General features: G+C 33.3%; 1 protein-coding gene across 1 annotated transcript in view; it reads right to left on the minus strand.

The window, feature by feature from the left end:
* Window positions 1-19,175, minus strand: part of NT5C2 (5'-nucleotidase, cytosolic II) — a 78,852-nt gene that overhangs the window by 39,933 nt on the left and 19,744 nt on the right. The window lies entirely within an intron of this gene.

The raw sequence follows: 19,175 nt of genomic DNA on the forward strand, positions 1-19,175 counted from the left end.
GGTTTTTCCAGAGGAACAGGGAAAGAGGCAAAAAAGGTTATGAAGCTAAGAAGGATAGCAAGGGTCAAAATCATGAAGACTGTACGCCACATTAGAGAGTTTGGACTTTATCCTGCAGGCAAGAACAAATGATCAGATTTTGATGAAATAAAATAATCAGATTCAAATTTCAGAATGACGACTATGAAGACACACGGAAAACTAAACATATAATAGTATGGTGGATCATCACCATGATGCTGTTTGCAGGTAAGTCTTAATCATCTCTGAAAATAAGGATATCCTTTCCATCTGATTCCCCAGGTTTGGTTACTTTTATCCAATGTTCATCCTCTTATTACCAAACCTTTTCTTTGACTTCACTTCATAAGTAACTCTGAGAAATGAGAATGCTTCAAAAATCACCCAGGAAACTTGTTAAAAATAAAGATGTCTAAGCTGGGCTTCCCCCATTAATGATCTACGTCAGCAGTCTCCAAAGAGGAGTGACTGCACCTGGGGATACAGAAGACTCCACTGGGATACAGAAGAAAGTATTAGATCTTACACTGATACTTATTTCATCATTTAAAAATGTCTAATTTGTGTACATTTTCTATTATGCACAAGTAAGAATAGTAGTATAATTTATAAATAAGCACACACAGGGATGACTATTCCATATTTTAACTTAAGAGTTTAGAAACCATTAATCTAGGCAATGATTTTTTTTAAACTCTTCATCCCTCTCATCTCAGAATGTATGCACCAATTTTAAACAGACAAATAATCAAATATTTGCTTAAAAATACTTTAGCTGGGGACTTAAAATCAATAGGCCCTTGCATTAGAACTGTCATCTTCAGAAAAACATGAAAATCATTACTTGTCTCATAGTGTGCTATGCAGACTAGATTAGCTGAATAAAACTCTTAGGTCCTGAGAGAGAAATTATATAAAATATTTATACTTTCTTTCCCTAAAAAAACCTAGTCTTCTGGAAAATCAACATTTACTTTGATTGGGTTAATAATGGATGGGGGGGAGGGTTGGGGAAGAATAGTGGATGGCTGAAAGATACAAAGAACTAGAGGATAAATGACATCCACCCAAAATTTTTTAAAATACCCCACAACTCCAAACATATCACCATGACCCTTCTACCACTTCATCAACTTCACTCTATTTTTACTGATAAGAGCATCTACTTTACTATCACCTTTTCCCATTTATATAAATCCTTATGAAGGCACAAGAGAGGGAAAAGACATCAAGTAATGGTTTTAACTCTGTATATATATTTTCACTGAAGTATAGTCAGTTTACAATGTTGTGTCAATTTCTGGTATACAACATAATGCTGTCAGCTATACATGAACATACATATATTCATTTTCATATTCTTTTTCACCCTAAGTTACTACAAGATATTGAATATAGCTCCCTGTGCTACAGAGTATGAACTTGTTGTTTATCTATTTTACATATACATTAGTTAGTAATGGTTTTAACTCTGGAAACCAAATGTTACCACTGAAGCTTAGGCTTTTCAAACACACTCTGAATTCAGGCTAGGGGGCCAACTGGATCAAATCCTTGATCAGAGCCCAAACAGCTGACATGCCTAAAATATTCTATGGGAATTCAGGCAGGAACAGACTGGGAAGATTTTCTTTCTATGATACAATCCAGGAGAGATATATATGGGACCACATAATAAAAGAAACAGCTTTGATTCTGATAGAAGAATGATGCGAGCTGGTTTCAGGCACAGCTAAAATCACAGGGAAAAAGATACTTTGCTCTTATCAATCACTGCTAAATGGAGAAAGAAACTATCAACAGACCCAGCTAGAGAGTTTACCCTCTGCTTTCTCATCCAGAAGAGAGGTTAAGCCTGTACTCCTTATGTTTTTAAGGATATAGAGATTTTAATGCACCTTGGGTATCATCCATACAAACTCTGGGAACGACATATTTCAGGAATAAGAAAATCTATTGTTTCTGCGAAAATAACTGCTGCTAAATATCCATCAAATCACATGCTTTCCTCTTTGACTAGTCACTTTATTCAATCAAAATATTTGTCGAATGCTTATTATTACAAAGCAGGTACCATTTCTGACATATATTCTAGAAGCTGTCTTTTAGGAAGTAGCCAAAACTATTAAAGACTTTCTAGATGTCTAGAATTAGAAAAAAGGACATTTTCCTATGAAATCAAATACCCTTTATCTTTTCATTTTCATTTAAAATAGGTACCCCTACTCACAGAAGGAATCCCTCAACTTAAAAGAGAAACAATTACTCTTGTCTCCCTGTCTAATTCATTATGAAACAAAAAGAAACCTCACATATATTCTCATCTCTCCTTTTCTTTCCCTAATTTATGCTACAAAACATGGGAGAAGGGGGCAATACGGAATTAAATCTAATTCATGTGTGAATATCTAAAGTGCATAAGCAAAGCTATGATGACGAAATGGAACAGCTGCATTTTAGAGAACTGCAGTAATGTACATGCTAAGACTTACAAGATAATAAACATCCAAATGCTGAAAGTATGCACTGACTTCAGCAGAGAGGCAGCCTTGAGCCAGAAATACGATGTCTCCAGAATACAGTCTTAAAGAGAAACTAATTTCTTGGCCTCAAACTAATGACTATTCTTTACTGTTACAACAAAAGAAAGTATTAGGTACTATATCAATTAAAAGCCTGGCTCACTGTTTCATCAGACATTTAAAACAAAAAGATCATATCTCCTCAGGGAATCCAAAAATTTCTTTTGGTCCCAGGACCTTCACTGTATCTTTGTCAATGCCAGTTAACTTGTGTCACTTTTCTAAATTATTAACCAGTGGAACATACTCTACCTCTATAGCTTGTTTTAAATAAAGCACAAAGTCGCCAACCTAGAAAGCATGACTGAACTAATTAAGCACCTAATCTCAAAACACAATTGTCAGCCAGAAATTCCTATATGCTAAGTCATTTGCAAGATACAGATCTGAGCATTAAAAACAAGAGACAATCTTTAGGAGACAAATCAAGGAACACTAAAAAATCAGGCACAGACTTCAACAGAAAGACAAATGTAACAGCTTTTACAATTATATCCCACTGTAGTAAGGCATGAAACTTGAAGAAATGCTATCAAAATAAATACAGATATTAATCAAAAGAAATAAGACTATTAATACAATGAGCTCCAAGAATAGGGATATAATATTCTCACACTTAAGGAACATGAACATGCAATTTACTAAATTTGGAATTTTGTAAATAGCAAACTCTTAATGGTTTTGAGATTCAACTCATAATTCAAAGCAGCATTACCTCATCTGTCACTGGTTGCCGTTCTGCAAAGTGTGAAACTATCTGAGTCAACTAGTTCTTGAAGTCACATAACAAAAATCTTCTTCAAGTCCCTAGTATAACTTTTTGTGTGTGACTTTAACCTAACTTCAGAAAGACTGTTTTAGTCTGAACTAGGCCCCTCAACAGCATGTATCTTCTGAGACAGTGTTGGAGAAAACACCTCTGTGTCTAATTTAACTTGTCATTGGATATCACTGTTGCTCCACACAAATTCATTTGGAATAGAATTTCTTTGGCAATGGTGAACTTTATCCCTAGCTCCTCCCCCTGCCTAGGAGTCACAATTTCCTGGCCAAAGGCCCAACAGCAGTTACTGCAACAACAAATGAGATCAAGGATACAAGTTTAAAATCTTCTTGGACATGTTTTGGTTATGGGTTTGTGTAATTATAGACTCTTAAGTTTGTTACAATCAAAGAAAAGAAAAAGTTACATGTGCTTTTTTTGAGAGTGCAAATTTAGATTATCAACCAAATGATGTATTGTGTGTTTACTTAATAGAAAAATGTGATAATGTGGATTTTTGTTGATAACCTAATTTAGTATCTTTCTCCTCAAGCTAGTTTCTATTTCTTCTATTGGCACTCTCTTCCCCTCAAGCCTAAAATCTAGTTAATATCTTTCATTTCTTTCCTTTCCCTCAAATCTACATCATCTTATTTGCCTTCCTTTAAATTTCCAAATGTCTCTGATCCAGATCTTCACACTGCTAACAACTTACCTAGGTTCTCATTAATTCTTCAGCAACCATCTCTCAACTGCTCTGCCTGCACACTAATGTCAGATTAGTTGCTTTAAAGTAGTGCTACTCAAAGTGCGGTCCACAGCCCAGTGCTGGTTTGGGAATAGTTGTTACTAATTCATGATATGAAATATACAGAAATTGCAAATAGTTAGAAAATTTTATAGCAATTTGACAAAAAAATTTTGTTTGTTTAACATCATAAAAAATGTAGATTTACATTTTACGTCTCTTCATTTTTCTAGTAATTCATTTTTATTATATTTTGTAAGTGTATCAATTTGAAACAAAGCAATTAAAAAAAAAAAACTAGTTCTCCAACATAGATGAGCACTGTCCTAATCCCTATTTCTAATCATTTTTCTCTCCTGCTTAATAACCTTAGATATCCCTCACTACCTACCCAAATAAATGTATTACAAATTTGTGTGTCTTGAAGGAGTTCAAAGTCTTTCACCATCTTTCCAAAATCAGTTTTATTTCATATTTCTCCACATCATGCACTTTTTACTCTAATAAATAAAATGAACTACTTGTTATTTCCTAAAGGTGCCCTGAGGCTTTGTTTATACTGTCCCCTATACCTGAAATGTCCTGCTTAATTATCTCTCTTATTTCTCAGGACCCAGTAATCTCAAATGATTTCTTTAAGAAACTATTTCGGCTGTGCCAAAGAACTATGTAACAGTGATGCCTCTGGGTCTCAGATTAGTTTTTCAATTAATGAAAGAGATTTCACTAACAACTAAAATTCTATAAAGTTGTGATCCATGTAAGAAGTATGAATATTCAAAATCCTTTATTTGGCACCTACTATATTTTATCATATACATAAAATATGTGGCTAGTTCTCTTATTCTTTACTATAAACGTTGAGACCAAGATGTATTGCCTTCCCAACAACTAGCATAGGGCCTTGTAAAAAGCAGACACAACATTTAACCAAACTAAAAATTAAACTTAAACTAAAAACTTAATAGCAATTAGTGGTTGCCAGAGGCTGTGGGGAAGAAGGACTGGGGAGTTTCTTTTGGGACTAATAAAAATATTCTAAAATTAGATAGTATTGTCAGTTGCACAACTCTTATAAATATACTAAAACCAATGAATTCTACACTTTTTTTTTTTTTGGTGTTTTGTTTGGGGGGGATAATTAGGTTTTTATTTATTTTTAATAGAGGTATTGGGGATTCAACCCAGGACCTTGTGCACACTAAGCACATACTCTACCACTGAGCTATACATACAGTCTCCCCCCAAATTGTACCTTTTAAAAGGAAGAATTGAACGGTATGTGAACTGTATCTCAATAATGTTATTTAAAAAACATAATGGCAAGACCTCAGACTGCCTACATGTCTCCATTTTTCAGTAAAAGTATGCTAGTAATCTAAAAAATAGGTAAAAACTTTCTAATTTATGAAATGGATTCTTAAAAATTGAAACTTCAAATACCATGGATTTGTAGACACAACAAGAAATTTTGGACTAGATCATAAAAGGAAGAGTCATTTGATAGCATTAGTTGTTATTTTCACACATTTTTAGCCAATAAGTTCTTACTAATTTGTCTGATTATTTTCTCTGAGGAATATCCTCAGGTGGGATACTTTTTGTTTATCAGATTATGCCAGGAGAACAGCTCCCTGTGCTTTAAAAATCTGAACAAGCATATTATCATTTCTAAAATAATACATGAATTAAAATATTAACTTTTCTCATTCAAATATTCAATTTATGAAAAAGTTCTAGTGAAAAGAAGTGAATATGGAGGCATGCATACAACAAAATTAAAGACAATTAAAATTCAAGATGCCATCAATCATAAAGCTCACCCATATCACATGCTACTAAGGAAAGGGGGAGGAGATGCACAAGAAAAGTCAGAGCCTCATAAAGCTAGGATTATCAAAGGCCTATACCCATAATACAAGGGAAAAAGAGAAATAAATCTGCACACGGAAAGAACACACAAAGAAATTCGTACATCTCAGCCTTGACACTGAGTCTGGGAAAGGGGAAAAATCTCCCCCTGAGAATCTGAACAACCAAGTCAGGTAGGTTTGTGGTCTGAAGTTACACTACTAAAGTGGTTAATACTGCCCCTAGGTGACTCAAAGAAATGATGTCCTCTCTAGAAGAACTCAACTTTATTCTAGGTGGTAGATTGATAGATACAGACCAAGTTCAGAGATGTCTAAATGTGAAAAAATGTGTATCTTGAAAGTAATAAAAGACTAACAGTAGTGATCATGCTGTCTTTCCACCAAAGATTTCAGAGCATATTTTAAGGAGATTCTCTTTAAGAAGAGATTAAAATTCCTTTCACCTTCATTCTCAAGTGAAGAAATTGCAGTAATGAGAGCAAGGATGGTGGGGAATAAAAAAGAGGACTAACAAATGAAGAATACATTAATTAAGGGAAAAACCAGAAACAATATTAGTACTTCTGAAAATAAACCTACTGTTCTAAAGCCTCAGTTTAAACATAGGTTTTCCCTATCTTTTTTTTTTTTCCTATTTTCCCTTCAATTCCTTTTTACTATTTTGCCCCAATTTTTAAAAGTAAAGGCCAATGTATACATGATAATTTACAAAATGTAGCAACATATTAAGGTTGAATTCTGTGGGATAAAAATTAGAGAAGAAAATACTACCCATGTTATAGATAGGCCAAATTAACAAGTGTACTGACTGTGCCTATAATGGAAAAGAGAGGTCAAAATCTAGAATTTAAAATAAAAGCAAATGATAAAGTTGATTTTGACCTCTAACCTAAAAAACATCAGCTCTGGTAATAAAAGGCATTCTAACAGCTCTAGAGGATTAGGGTTCAATCATGACAATGACACTAAAAGGAGAATGCATTTTTTCCTGCATTACACATCCTAGAGCACCTGTATCTTCCCAAATATATTCCCTTGAAAATGCATAAACAATAACTTTTTTATTTACAAAATTTTAAATAAGCAAGTTGGGGAGCTTCTCAAGTCTCATCCCCCACCAAATTTACTGAGGTATAATTTACTTAAAATAAAATTCACCCACTTTAAGTGTAAAGTTCAGTGAGTTTTGGCAATTGTACACACTCATGTAACAACTACCACAACATATTCTTTCATGTCCTTTTGCAATACCCTGGCCAACCTTTGGCCCCAAGCTACCATTGATCTATGCTTTCAGTCACTACAGTTTTCATACAAATGGAATCAAACATCATGTAGTTTGCATCTGGCTTCTTTTTCTCAGCACAATACTTTACAGATTCATTCATGTTGTATATGTATCAAAAACTTGTTCTTTTATTCCTGAGTAGTATTCCATTTTATGGATATACCACAATTTGTTTATCCATTCACTTATGGATATTGAGTTGTTCCCAGTTTTTCGCTATTATATATAAATAATGCTGCTATGAACAGTCACATACAAATCTGTGTGGGTATATGCTTTCATTTCTCTTGGAGTAAATACCTAATAGTGGAGTTCATTTACTAGTTCATTTAGTAAGTGTAAGTTTAACTTTAAAAGACACTGCCCAATTTTTTTTTAATTTTGCACTCTCATCAGCAACATGAGAGCTCCAGTTGCTCCACACTGTCAGTGTTTTTAATTTTAGTCATTCTAGTGGGTAGCAGTGCTATCTCATTGTGGTTTTAATTTGTATTTCCCTAATGACTAATGATGTAGCATATCTTTTTGTCTTATTGGCCATGTCTTTTTTGTGTGAAGAATCATTTTTAAACTGGGTTGTTTGTATTATTGTGTTATAAAGAATTCTTCATATATTTTGGATATAAGTACTTTATCAGATACATATACAGAGAGAATATTTTCTCCCAGTCTGTGGCTTGCCTTTTCATTTTCTTAATGCTGTCTTTCAAAAAGTAGAGGATTTTAAAAAAAATTCTGATGAAGCCCAATTTGTCAATTTTGTCTTTCATGTTTTTAATGTGTTTTATCTAAGAAATCTTTACCTAATTCAAGGTCAGAAAGATTTTCAACTACACTTTATTTTTAACTTTTATATTTAGGTCTACGATTCTTTTTTGTGTTTTTTTTTTTTAAATATAAGTTTAAGGCAAAGGTCGAGGTTCATTTTTTTTTTCTATATGAATGTTCAGTTGTTTCAGCACATCTGTTAAAAAGACTAACCTTTTGCCATTGAATTACCATGGCTTCACTGCTGAAAATCAATTGACTATTTATGTGTGGGTCCACAAACTCTCTACTAGGTTTCATCATCTACATATGTCTATCCTTACACTAATACCACACGTCTCAATTACCACAGGTTTGTAACAACACTCAAGTATAATTTTTGATGATTTAACTCTTAACAATCCTTTCCTATTACTATTAGGGAAATATTTTATAGGTATCAAAACATCATACATTTAAAAATTGTGAATATAAGAATTCTTTTCATCCCAAAGTAGAAGTTTATCCATTTGTCTCTAGAGATAGCAAATGAGAATAAAAGCTAATAAAATAAACTTCACTTATAGGATTCATGCATTTCAAATGCACTTGTTCATTACCTACTCAGACAGTATAGGAATTCCCCCCAGGGACCCCTCGAAAGGAATCTAAAAGAATACCTCAGGTCTTAGAGTGCTAACTTATACAGAGATCTTTTTAACTAACCAATTCTAACATATGCTTTACCATAGGGAGAAAGGTAGTACTAATTACTTCCCAAGAATTCAGACTGCATCTAGAAGTATAGTTCTTAAATCTATAAACGAGCTTCATAAACAACCACTTGTACAAGACTGACAACTATTACCAGCATCTGAGATAATCTTCATCATAAAAATTGTTTAACAAAAACTGTAAATTTGTCGCCAGTGCTGGAAGGAAAGAAAAACTTACAAACCTGAAGAGGCAGTCCTCTCATAATTTTCGCATTTAAAGAAACCTCAAAATTCTAGTGATGTCATGAGAGATCTAAAAATAATACAGAATTACTTATACACATGGTTATTCTCTTTACTCAATAATGAGGTTTTAAAATAGCAGTAAAGTGGGCCAATTTTATTTTGCTCATAGTCAACACATGATTAGATAAAAATAAATCATGTGAGGCTCTGAAACTAATTCAAAATTTCTACTAGAAAAATTTAGGAAAAGAATTAAGAGCTTTCAAATTAAAATAAAATTTTAAATTGTACTTATTTTTAAAGACTTTTTTTTGAGATCTATGTTCTGTTTGATCAAAGGGACTGTCTCTCTCAACCAGGTCTAGTTATGCTTGAAAACTAGAAATGAGATAATTAACAGTATGCAGCTATAAACTTACTTGTCACCTATTACAGTGGTCACAAAAAGAGTATCAGTAACAATTCAGACTCTGAAGCATAAGAGAAAATAATATAAACAACAAAAAACTAACAGAGAACTATTTTACACTGCAAAATAAAGAGGAATAGGGGATTCTACTTGAAATTATTTTTTTGTCTATACTGTCCAGAAAGAAACAAAAACACAGGATGCTTTTCAATCTTCATATCATTTTCTAAAGGTACAAATTATTTTAAAATGCATTTAAATTTTTAAACTTCATTTATTCTATGTAAAATTCTTTGGTAAAACACCACTGTTTGCTTCTTCCAATCTTAAACACTTTCTGTTGAAAAACAAAATGAGTTTACCACAGGGTGCTTATATCTCACTAAATTCCTATTAAGATTACCCATTCTCAATGTGGTCTTTCAAAATAGCAACAGTAACTTTACAGTAGATTACATGTGAAACACTAACAATGTAAGCTTTCAGCTGAATTTCTTTCAATCTCTCCCTCTATCTCTACTTTCAGACTAGTAGCACTGCTTATTAATCTTCTAATTCACTCAGATGACTATAACACCTCTTCACTGAGAAAAATGAGGAGAAAAGAATAATAAACTCACTTACCCTTCCTTAGACATTCTCAAAGATCTACTTCCTCTGGAAGAGAATACAGGATCAACAAACAAGCTTCACTGATCTCTTGAGAACTGTAGCTCATTTGTTAAAGCACAGAGAACTCAGGCCCTGAGAGGCCCAACAAATTCAGGCACAATGCCGAACCCTAACCAAGCAATATCTCAGAGACCAATATTCTCAGCTTTAAATACTTGAAAAACCTAAGATAACAGAAAAAATTGGAGAGCAGGAAAAATAACTAATAGTCTGAACTGTTTAAGACTAGCCAGTTTAGGAAGGAGACAATCCAAATGGCAAGTTCCCGTAAGAGACAGGAATCGTTACTGGCAAACACACAGAAAAAGCAAATTTACCCCCTAATGAGGCCCGCCAACAGTACGCAAACAATGTGAGTTTCACAGAATGGAGCGGTCCTAGTCAGTCCAAATCATGTTTAGTTTGCTCTGGGAGGAAAAAAAAAATCAACAGGATAAAAAAAACACTATGTTTTAATTATCAGTTTAGTTATTTCCTTCCTTAGAAAATGAGCAATGTGAACTATAAGAGAAGGAAATATTTATGTGCCAGTCATATTAAATGAAGAACCTAAAGTATTTCCACACTGAGGTCTTTTTTCTGATCATTAACTGCTTTTAAGGAAAGCATCTGTGTTCACAAACAGTTCACTCAATTGCCTGAAAATTTCAGCTCATGTAAAAAGAAATCCACAGATCTCTGGCATATGGGCGATAAACCCAGAACATTCTAAAGGTTAATCCCAAATCTCAGAGCAAATTGAAGTTTGAAAGAAAAACATCTGCAACATTCCTGCCTCCTGACCAATGTAATGCATAGGGATTATGCAACAGGGGAGGAAATAAACAAGTATGCTAAAGTCTAAGAACACTGAGATGACAAATAAATCCTCCCAGGGGTGATTCAAATTAAAGATAAAATATATATACCTGAAAGAAATACTACATGAGTTAAAATTTTAATTAAAAATTTTTTTCTTTAAATATTACCTAAATTACCTACCATAACGGTTTCTATGAGTTACTAAAATGTTTAAACAGTCATCAAGTAACTAAAAGCACTACTAAATACTACAAATTCAAACTAAAATAATTTTCAGTTTATTTAGAAAAGCAGTATGGAAGGAGAACGAGCACCGGCGCAACTAGGTTTAAATCCCACTTCTCCACTTTCTGGCTTTGGGGCCTTGAATAAATTGATTAACCTAAGCCTGAGCTTTTTATCTACAGAAGACAGATAACATCTGGTAGGGCTGTTGTCTGTCATTCGTAAGCACTCAAAGAACTATTGTAACTTGGAGGGTTGGGGTTCCGGAAAAGCAACTGGAATGTCAAGCATTACCTTGACAAAATACCTCTTGAGAAACACCTTTTAAAAATCCAATTCTCAATTATACCTGACTATGAAGGACTTTCACTATCCTCAAACCAAATGCCATAAACACAAGAATACAAACTAAATATGGAAAATGATCTAATCCTTAAGAGCGCCAATTTCCCATGGCTTCCTTGGATTTTCAGCTTGTGGCATCACAGCTCAGTGTGGTGGAAATAAATGTAATTACTATTTTAAGACTTTACTACTTATAAAGAGAAAGGAAAACAACTCACTTGAACAGAGGGTATACACACTTATATGAGCTTCCTATGCCGAAGGAGACTGCACCATCTAAAGATGATTAGCGCTTTCAAACTCTGTTCACATATTCAAGAAGTACTTACTGACTCTCTACATGCCCGTGCCTGGTACCAGTAATACAAAGACAAACGCGACAGTCCCTGATTTTAAGGAGTTCAGAGTCTACTGGAGGAGGCCTACTCCCAGTTAAAAAAGTCATGTTTAGCTGCAGTATTAGAGATATGCACAACAGAGGTGTATCTGTATTCTCCTGGCTGAATCTTAGTGAAGGACAGGATGCCCACATTGTTCTTAAACTGACACTATGCTAAGCACTTTATACATTTATTAGCACATTTAATCCTCAAATAACTCTGTGAGGTAGAAATTATTCCAATTTCATAGATGACAAAACAAAGTTTATAGCAGTTAAATATCATGATTCTAAAGAAATTATATGGAATAATCCAAAATGCTAACTAACTCAAGGCTCAGGCTCCTAACCACCACAATAAAAGGATTAGCAGGTGTTAATCAGGCTAAGAGGAAAAGAAGGGGTACAGAATATTCCAACTGAAGAGAAACTATAAATGAAAAGCAGAGTGACACAGATATCATGATGTGTGGAAAAAACCTAGATGGTGTTTAGAATTGATGGAACACACAGTTTGAGGAAGGGAGCTGCTTAAGATGAAAGTGGAAAGGAAAGGATCAGTCCTTACAGGGCCTTAAATGCTATGTTACTGGGCTTAGAATTTATCCTAAAGCAGGCTGGACGCGATGCCACTGAAGGTTTTGTGATAAACATGATTCACAAAATAGATCTGAAGAGGACAAGGATGAAGGGCAGGGAGGCTGGACTAGCATTATCAGGAAGAAAAAAGTCCAGAATCCAGAAAAATTAGGTTTGTATTAAAAGTGCACATATGGGGGTATAGCTCTGTGGTAGAGCACATGGCTAACATGTATGAGGTCCTGGGTTCAATCCCCAGTACCTCCATTTAGAAAATTTAAAAAATAAAGTGCACTTGTGTGCTTGTGTGTTTAAATGTACTAAAAGAGGACTAGAAGGATGATCTCCAAAGTACTGACAATGTTTACCTATGAGAAAGAGAAGTGGGAGTGAAAGGGTAAATGAAGAGGAACTTTCACATTTACTCTATATATTTCTGTATTCCTGAATATTGTACAGTAAGAATTTACTTGTATATTATTTAAATAATTCTAAACACTTTTCAAAAAATAATTAAGAGATTAAAATTTGAGATCAATAATTGTATTATACTCTCCTTCTTTGATCTATGGTAGTCATAGTCAGAGATGGGCTATCATCATACTTAATGATGAAAGACTGAAAGCTTTCTTCCTAAGGTGAGGTAAAAGAAAAGGATGTCCACTCTCACAAGTTCTATTCAGCATGGTACTAGACATTCTAGCCAAGGCAATCAGGCAAGAAAAAAGGTCTTCAAATTGGGAAAGAAAAAGTAAAACTATCCTTATTTGTAGATGACATGATCTTATATTTAGAAATCTGTGAAGAATCCAAACACACACAAAACTATTAGAGCTAATAAATTCAGCAAAGTTGCAGAATACAAGATCAGTATGTAAAAACCAGTTGTACTTCCATAAACTAACAATGAACAATACAAAAATAAAATTAAGAAAACAATTCCATTTAATATAGCATCAGATTCTAAAATAATTAGAAATAAATTTAACAAAAGAAGTGTAAGGCCTATATACCAATAACCACAAAAACTGTTGAAAGTAAAGAAGATTTAAATAAATGTAAAGACATCCCATATACATCAACCAGGACACTTGATACTGCTGAGACGACAATACTCCTTAAATTGTTATATAGATTGAATGCAATCCCTACCGAAATCTCAGCTGGCTTTTTTTTCTTTTTTAACAGAAATTGACAAGCTGATTCTAAAATTCTTGTGCATATAGGAGGTCCCCAGAATAGTCAAAACAATCTTGAAAAGCAAGAAAAAACTAACTAGAGGACTCACATCACAATTTCAAAACTTAAAGTTAGTTTTCAAAACTTAAAAGCTGCAGCAATTAAGACTGTGTTAGTACTGACATAAAGACAGACAAAAAGATCAGTGGAATACAACTGAGAGTCCAGAAACAAACACAAACATCTATGGCCAACTGATTTTTGACAAGAGTATCAAGATAATTTAATGTGGAAAGAATACTCATTTTTCAACAAACAGTGCTAGGACAACTAGACATCCACATACAAAAGAATGAACTTAAACACCAGTCTTGAACCATATACAAAAATTAACTCAAAATGTATCCAAAACCTAAATATAAAACTATAAAACTCTCAGAAGAAAATTAAGGTGTAAATCTTCGTGCCCCTCGATTAAGCAATGATTTCTTAAACATGACATCAAAAGCACAAGCAACAAAAATCATAGGTAAATTGGACTTCACCAGTACTAAAAAACATTTGTCCTTCAAATGACAATACCAAGAAGATGAAAAGACAACCCAAAGACTAGGAAAAAACATCTGAAGATCATATATCAGACAAAGGTTTAGTATCTACAATATATCAAGAACTTATACAACTCAACAATAAAGACAACTCAATTAAGAAATGGGCAAAGGACCTAAAAAGGTATTTCTCAAAAGAAGATATACAAATAGCCAATAAGAACATAAAAAGATGTTCAACATCAGTAATTATAAGGGTAATGCAAATCAAAACCACAATGAGTTACCACTATACACACACTAGGATGCCTATAGCCATTTTTAATCCATTAACAATAACAAGTGATACTGCGAGGATGCAGAGAAACTGGAAGCCTTACATGTTGCTGTAGAGAATGTACAAAGATGCATTTGCATTGGAAAACATAAAGTCCATACGACCCAGCAAATTCCACTGATGTATGTGTATATGTGTGTATATATATATACACACACACGTATGTATATATGTATATATCCATGTATATATATATATGTATATACCCCAAATTGAAAACAAGACCACATAAAACATACATATACAATTTTTTGTGGCATTATTCATAACAGCCAAAATGTGGAAACAATCCAAATATTAAACAACAGGTGAAAAGGTAAACAAAATGTGGTACATTCATACAATGGAATATTATTCAGCTATTAAAGTAATTAAGTACTGACTCATGCTACAATATGGATAAATCCCAAAAACATTAAGTGAAAGAGTCAGACAAAAAAAGTCACATATTTTATTATTCTATTTATATAAGATGTCCAGAATAAGCAAGTCCATAAAGACAGAAAGTAGATTAGTGGCTGTCACCAGTTGGGGAGAGAAGGGAATGGGGAGTAACTACTAATAGGTACGGGGTTTCTTTTTGGGGTGATGAAAATGTTCTGGAATTAAATAATGGTGATGGTTCCACAACTCTCAATATACTAAAACCTAGTGAATTGTATATTACGGTTTTATGTTATATGAATTGTATCTCAATAAAGCAGTTTTTTAAAGAACACATATAAAGTCAAATCAAAAGGAAGAGACAACCCAATGAACAAATGACTTGAACAGGCAAGTCACAAAAGAGGATATCCAAATGGCTAGTTAATATATGAAGAGGTGTTCAACCTAATTATTCACCAGAAAATCACAAATTAAAACCAAATGAGACACCACCACATAGCCACCAAAATGACTTTTAAGTTAAAAATTCTATTCAAGAGATTAATATTAAAGTGTTGGTTGTGTTGCTTTCATACATTGCACATAAAAGTAACTCAGAGCAACTACTTAAGAAAATTATTTTTGCTGTATCTACTAAAACTAAACATATGCTTTACCCTATGGCCCAGCAATTCTACTCCTTGGTAGAAACCAAAAGAAATAAGTGCATACATCCATCAAAGGACATATTCAAGAATGTTTATAGCAGCAGTTTATTCTTACTTTTTCAAAATTAAAATATAGTAAAATTAAACTTTTGGGGTGTACATGTCTATGAATTTTAATACATTTTTAGATTTTCATAATAACCACCACAATCTGGAATCAAAATGGTTCCATCACTCCCCAAAACCCCCCTGCTATCCTTTTATAGTCACAGTTGCCCTCTTCTGACAACTTCTAGAACCCACTGATCAGTTCTCCATCACTACAGTTTTGCCTTTCAGAATGCTAGAGAAATAGACTTATACAGTATGAAACCTCTTTTGAGATTGGCTTCTTTGACTCAGCATTCTGTCTTTGAAAGTCATCCAAGCTGCTGCATCTTATCAACAGTTTTTTCCTTTTTCCCAAGTTATATTTCATTGTAAGGATGTACTACATTTTATTTATGTATTCACCCATTGAAGGATATTTGGGGTGTCTCTTGTTTGAGGCAATTATAGATAGACACACTATAAACATTATTCATGCATAGCTTTTCATGTCAGGATAAGTTTTCATGTGTCTAGGGCAAATATCCAAGAGTAAGATCTCTGGATCATCGGCTAAGCATCTTTAATTTTATAAGAAACTACCTGTATTGCAGGGCAGCTGTAGCATTTTGCCTTACTACCAGCAATGTATGAGAATTACTCCTCATTGCTCCAATTGCTCCTAATTTTGACAACACTTGGTATTGCCAGTATTTTTTACTTTAGTCACATTACTTTAGTAATTAGTATATACAATGTGGTTTTAATTTGTACTTCCCTAATGCCCAATGTTACAAATGTGCTTTTATGCCATCCATATATTTTCTGTAGTGACATGGGCAGTCTTCTGCCCATTTCTTCATTGGGTTTTCATATTGTTGAATTTTAAAAGTTGTTTATATATTCTGGATACAAGCCCTTTATCAGATGTGTGACTTACAAATATTTTCTCAGTCTGTAGCACTTTATGCTTAATAGCTAAAAAGTGAAAATAGCTCAAAGGTCCATCATCAGAAAATGAATAAATGAACTATGGTATGCTGATGCGATGGAATGTCACAGAGTAATATAAAAGAACAAATTACTGATATACACAAAAATATGGATGAATCTCTCTCTCAGACACTACACTTAATAAAAGAAGCCGTACCCAAAAGAATCCTTGAACGTGAACTATACTATCTAAATATGAATAACATTTAAACCTAAGTTTCTTATTATAGAATTTCATTAAATCAAATATGTGCTATCTTTTATTCTTTCTCTTTCTTGCTGCCACCACCACCACTTTCCTTTTTTATTTTACTTTTAGGTACGTTCTTTTGGGAAGAAGCACAGGGGAATGGTGGCAGGGAGACAAACTGAGAATGTTTTGGGATCCAGTATCTTTTTTTGAAGAATAAAGTTCAGAGAATTTGTATTCCATCAAGTAGTTTAACTACATATTATAAAGAGCATTTGTAACTGGAACACACAACACCTATGATGTTAAGAAAAGGTATGGCACTGAGAGAATTTTTAAAATTAAACTTACTATGTTGATAAATTGTAGATTCACATACAGTAGTAAGAAATAATGCAGAAAGATCCCCTGTACTCTTCATCCAGTTTCCCTCAATGTGAACATCTTACATACATACAGTACAATATCACAACCAGGAAACTGACACTGATACAATTTGCCAACCTTATTTAGATTTTACCAGTTTTATATGCACTCATTTGTGTGTGTGTAGATCCCTGTAATCACCACTAGAGTCAAGATACAAAACAGTTCGAACACAAGGATTCTTTGTGCTACTGCTTTATAGCTACACCTCCCTCCCTCCACTTATGCCAATCCCTAAACCCTGGCAACCACTACTCTCTCTGTTCTCAATTTCCATAATTTTGTCATCTGAAAAATGTTACAGATATGGAATCATACAGTATGTAACCTTTTGAGATGGCTTTATTAACAGCATAATTTTCTTGAGACATATCAAAGCTATGTGTGTCAATAGTTCATTTCTTTTCATTGCTGAATAGTATTCCACTGATCAAATGTTTTGACCTATCCATAGTGGCTAAGTGACGAACAAATTAAAATTTATCAACCTGTAGTCTTTGTCTGCATAAAACCTGATACCTCTTTTAATTTGAGGTTAAAAAAATCGAAAACATTTCTAATTCTACTAGAGTGACAAGCTACAGGTACTACAAAATAATGTTCTATATATACACAAAAGTTTCTACTCAAACATATATAATAAATTTATTTTGATTAGAGAGTAAATTATTATTCAACAGATTTAAATAAACACTGGTATAACTTTGAGGGCCAAAATTTCAATTAAAAAATTCAGATAAATATACAAAAAACTTTAAAGACAAAGTGATTGCAATGTCTTTCAAAATAAGGAAAAAGACTGGATAACCAAGGAGGGGGGGTACAGTTCAGTGGCAAGAGTGCATGCCTACCATATACGAGGTCCTGAGTTCAATCCCCAGTACCTCCACTAAAAAAATATACAAATAAATGAACCTAATTACCCTCCCCAAACAAAATTTTAAAGATAAATAAAATAAACAATTAAATTAAAAATAAAGATTGGATAACCAAAAATTCACAATCCCAATTACTTATCAAATTTCAGTTCAACATGATAAAAACCACTAATGAATTCATAAGCTGTGTTCATAAAGAAAATACAAAAATTCTTCATACTACAATCATTGAAACTTTAAAAGGATAAAAGCAAATACCTGACTTCAGCATCCTGAGCACTGTCAATGGGGAGAGGAGATGAAAATTCTAACTGCTCCATTCCTGGATCTGGTAGATATAAATTCTGATCTGTGTTCATCACTATCAGATTCTAGGTGATAAACAAGGTACTATTCCAGAGGTAATCGTCTAAACTGCTTCCTTCAAGGCACGATAACATCTGAGCAGCTCAGCCTATCTTCTGAACATATAGCTAAACATATTCCAATGAAGGGTTTGGCCTGATAATTAGCCCCACCTAGGAGACTCAACAACCATAACAAGGAAATAGAAGACAAATCATACATTCTGAAGCCCAGTTTCTTAATAATGACACATGACCATGTTGAAATTTAGAAGCCTAATATTAAGCCAAAAAAAAAAAAAAAGCTGGAAGTTAGATATTATTTAATTAAAAATATTTAGCTTCTAAAAGGGAATTCTAAAGTATCATATAAAATGTAAAGTTATCATAAATGATTAACATAGTCTGCCTAACTTAACCAATAATAAATTATCAACTCCAATAAATGTCTTTTATAAAAAGCCTTGGAAACAGAATACTCTACAAACTGCCTTAACTAGGAAACTAAAATAAGTTTCCTCTAAATGGTTTCTATTTAAAAATTTAATTAACACAAACACCTGCAAGAAATCAAAAACCTATTTTTTAATATTAGGAGGAAATTCTGCAATATGCTACAACATGGATGAACCTTGAAGACATCATGCTAAGTGAAATAAGCCATTCACAAAAAGACAAACACTGTATGATTCCATTTAAATGAGGTATTTAGAGTAGTCAAAATCATCAAGACAAAGATAATGGTGACTGGTTGCCAAGGGCTG

The sequence above is a fragment of the Camelus dromedarius genome, chromosome 8 (assembly GCF_036321535.1).
Source record: "Camelus dromedarius isolate mCamDro1 chromosome 8, mCamDro1.pat, whole genome shotgun sequence".
Taxonomy (NCBI): Eukaryota; Metazoa; Chordata; class Mammalia; order Artiodactyla; family Camelidae; genus Camelus; species Camelus dromedarius.